This window comes from Lathyrus oleraceus, chromosome 1, assembly GCF_024323335.1.
Source record: "Lathyrus oleraceus cultivar Zhongwan6 chromosome 1, CAAS_Psat_ZW6_1.0, whole genome shotgun sequence".
In the NCBI taxonomy this organism is placed as follows: domain Eukaryota; kingdom Viridiplantae; phylum Streptophyta; class Magnoliopsida; order Fabales; family Fabaceae; genus Lathyrus; species Lathyrus oleraceus.
Window position 1 is genome coordinate 65,192,179 of NC_066579.1, and position 4,158 is coordinate 65,196,336.

Genomic DNA, 4,158 nt, shown 5'->3' on the forward strand with positions numbered 1-4,158 from the left:
GGCTACCTATGGGTTAAAGAGGAGTGTGTGCTCGCTAAGACGTCGCGTCTTATGCCTACGTATCTCATCTGGAATGAGAATCAGAGCAAGCCGTAGTTCGGCTAACTACGGGTTAAGTTTTGGGATGAACGACGTTACTACGCAATCTACCGGATGCTCGACCTTTGGACTTACTCGCCTGTAGTAGAAGGAGTAAACGTGTTCTTAGGAGAAGAAAAATCAATGAGTTTGTTTGTGTTTTAGGGATGCTCATGCAAAAAGAGTAATGAGGATAAGACCTCATAGCTCTTAATCCTGGACAAGGTGAGCTCATGACAAAAAGTGGGGGTTCAGAAAGGTGGAACCCTCTCCACTGACTGACCGGACAAAAGATCTGGGGTTTTTGTTCTGAAGCATCGACATGTAGTGTGATCTTAAAGAATGACGCACTGAATAACGGGGGATTGACTATTGACCCCTTTTATCCATCAATTGCCTCTTCATGGAGGTCTTTAGGCAAAAAGTAGTAAAATGCGGGAAAGATAAAGGGGGTTAAGAGATCTACCACACGGATAAAGATCCGAAGCAACAGCAAATAAAGAGAGAAGAAACCCAAAGATCTCTCAAGCTAGCACCATCAAAGAAAGCGAGTCAGTACAGGTAATCGGGATAAACCTCTAGGTGGTATCCCACAAATAAAGTGGAACACCAGGCAAGCCATCTCTGCAAGAGTCATATGAGCCCTCCCAAAACAAAACTCAACAAACAGGTTAGAGAAACAAGATAGGGTAATCAAGAGTTGCCCCCAAATCAAAATGTAACCACATGAATCATGCCATTAAAATTCACAAAAAGCTCACAAGAAGCAACCAAGGGTAGGAGGCCTAAACCTCTTGTCAAACACATGCATCAAAAGGGTATCAAATTCACCCATAATACCTCATACATTCAGAGCATTCAAATTAAAAGTATAAAGTAATGGGAATAAGGCAAACCTGAATGGAGAGATCGAATGAAATTGAATTGCCCGGTTGGGTTTGCAAAGCAATCTGAGGGTTTATATGAGATGGAATTGGTTCTTTGCAGATGAGTTCCCTTCAGTCTCTGGATGTTGCTCTGAACTCTGTTAGCTCTTCTCTCACTATCTTTTTCCCAGCCAGGGTAATAAGAATAGAATGGCCTTTTGTTTCAATGAAACTCTGAATTTATAACCTGATTTTTGTGGACCTGTGGGCTCAAATGAGAGAGGCCCAAGTCCAAAAATTTTCTGTTATATTTTATTTATTTATTTATTTATTATTATTATTTATTATTATTTTTTCTTTTTCGTTTTTTTTAAACACGTGGGCTTCGCCTAGCGAGCATGGCAGTTCAAGAAATTCCTCTGAGCGTAGGTGATTCTGGTGGCTTTTCTTGGGACTCGCTAGGCGACCCATTCTGCTCGCCTAACGAGCATGACAGCTCATGAACAAAATTTTGCTCCTTCAAGATTAACGTTTTGACTGACGAATAGACCCCTGTTGAAAGTAACTCAAGTCCTTCCCTTATGTTGACTGATCATCTAAATAGAACCCACAAAGTGTCCTGGATGATGTTCAAGCTTCTTGGAGCTAATCCTGATTGACATGATGAAATGTAATGTATCTAATTCTGATTGATAATGATGAAATGCAATGTGAAATGTTAAATGTCCTAAAAATGAATGAATGAATGAGGAGGGCAAATTTTGGGGTGTTATAGCTTCCCCTATTCAGTCATCAGCTAACCCGAGCAGGATGAAAGCGAACAGCTTATCAGACAAACAGGGTGAGCTGTGATTGAATACCAAAGACAGCCTGAAAATTTGCACTCTGAGAACACCACAAAAATGCTGAAATACACCGCGCTGTTTATTTCTCTTCCGATCCTCTGGCTGAATCTGAATCAGTCTTCTGACTTAACCTGGAGTTTCGATCCTCTGGCTGAATCTATACTCAATTTAGTCCTCTGGTTAGATATTAATTTTGATCCTCGGGCTGGATACGATTTTGATTCTCGGCTAGATCTACTCCGATCTTCTGGCTAGATCTTCTTGTTTCGATTCTCTGGCTGAATCGATTCTCTTCGATTCTCTGGCTGAATCGATTCTCTTCGATTCTCTGGCTGAATCGACTTCGATCTTCTGGCTAGATCTACTTTGTTTCGATTCTCTGGCTGAATCTATTCTCTTTGATTCTCTGGCTGAATCGACTTCGATCTTCTGGATAGATCTACTTCGATCTTCTGGCTAGATCTACTTTGTTTCGATTCTCTGGCTGAATCTATTCTCTTTGATTCTCTGGCTGAATCTATTTCCGGTCTTCGGGCTAGACCTGACTTCGATCTTCTGGCTAGATCTACTTCATTTTGATGATAAATTCCCATCATCAGGATCTCGCATCTGAGGCATGCGCTGGTTGACCCTCTTTCGAAATCTACACCCAACCTTCATGTTAGATATGCAGCTCCGAGAATACTCCACTTTTGGGCTTCGTACATATTCTTCAGGCTAGAACATGCTGTAACGACTCTTCAATTAGACTTTTGTTTTTAAATTGCGATCTGCGGGCTGGACCCTCTTGTAGATTGATTTTCTGTTGAACTGTCAATCTACTCCTCTAGCTGGTTTGCTGGGGAAATAACGCTTGTAGGCGATTCTCTGGCCGAATCTTCAAATTGAACCACAGGCTGGCTCATTGGAAAATGATTCTCAGGCTGAATCTTTGAAATGACCCTCATTCTAGATCATACACACTTGATCCTCTGGCTGAATCTCATGACTTTGGTTGTAAAGCAATTCTTCGGTCTGCTTTGAAGAACCTGTTTATCAGCTTATGTGTATGCTTGATATGCATGCAAATGCAAATGTTATGCATGGTGTAAAAAGAAATCTGCTTGGGGAAGCAAGCTCCGGTAGGGAACGAATCGTTGTATCAATCCTTGAATGCGCTGTGGGGAACGATCCGTCTGCCGGGACCAGGGAGCCACCGAAAATAAATCGGCTTTTTTTTGATAAGTTAACCTTGCTGGGGAAGTATCAACTATGGAAACTTTGTTTGGCGAGGCTCTGTAAGGAGAGTCTGTGGGGAAAGCACTTCCTGGGGAAATGTCGTAGGAATCGACCTTTGCTAGGGATATGAACTTGCTAATCATCCTTAGGCGGAGGATCAAAACAAATCTGTTAAAAATAAATCTGCTGGGGAATGAGATGAACACCGGGGACACCACCCTCTTGTTTGTTGGGTATGCAACTACTCCGCTGTTGCTGGGGATACAAGGTGCAACTCTACTAGGGGGACATGCTCTGCTGAGGAGAGACTTTGTCAACCGCTTGGGGATGAGGATTCATGACTTGGCATCCAGTTCCTGTGACCTACAATCACACACGTATGTCCCGGGGGAATTACTCGGTTTGAATTCACCATCCGGGATTAAGCATATTCAAAGAAATTTTAAGTGTTTTCCTGTGCAAATCATCTGCAAAAGCCGCCATTATGTTCAGATGCAATATGTTTCATTAAGAATTCAGACATCTTTTGCAAACAAACTGATAAATGAAAAATAAAGAGGCTCTTTAGCTGAATTATTCGACTTTTATTGGTTGAAAAATTTGTGCCAGGAATAGGCGAGTACATCAGGAAGCTGATCCCTGAAAAGAGGCGATCGCTATAAATTGAACAAAAGAAAACTATCCTAATGGCAATGTGGATACGGGGTCCCACTGAGTTTCGACTCTGCTATGGCTCGTATGACCTCAAGACGCTCTGCTCATCTTGCCTTCTGAAGTGGATGATTAGTCTATCTTTAACCTTCAGAGATTACCGGCTTGAACGAAACGGTGATATAACACAGATGAACTCAGATTGCAGTCATTCGCTTATTCCCTAACTTTTGCCTGGATCGCCCTTTTGGGTTTTCAATCCACCGGGATACCCATTTTTGCCTGAGCCACCCTTTCGGGTTTTCGACTCACCGGGTGTACATTATTTTATTTTTATATCCCTAATTTTTTCCCGAACCTCTTTATTCTTTTTTTTGGTTCGTCGGGATGTCCTTTTTTGCCTGGACTCTCTTTTTTTGTCCAGCGGGTCAATTATGCGAAGTATTTTTTAACTGCGTCTGAGTTGACAGGGGGTGGGAAGTCTTCGTCATCCATGGTTG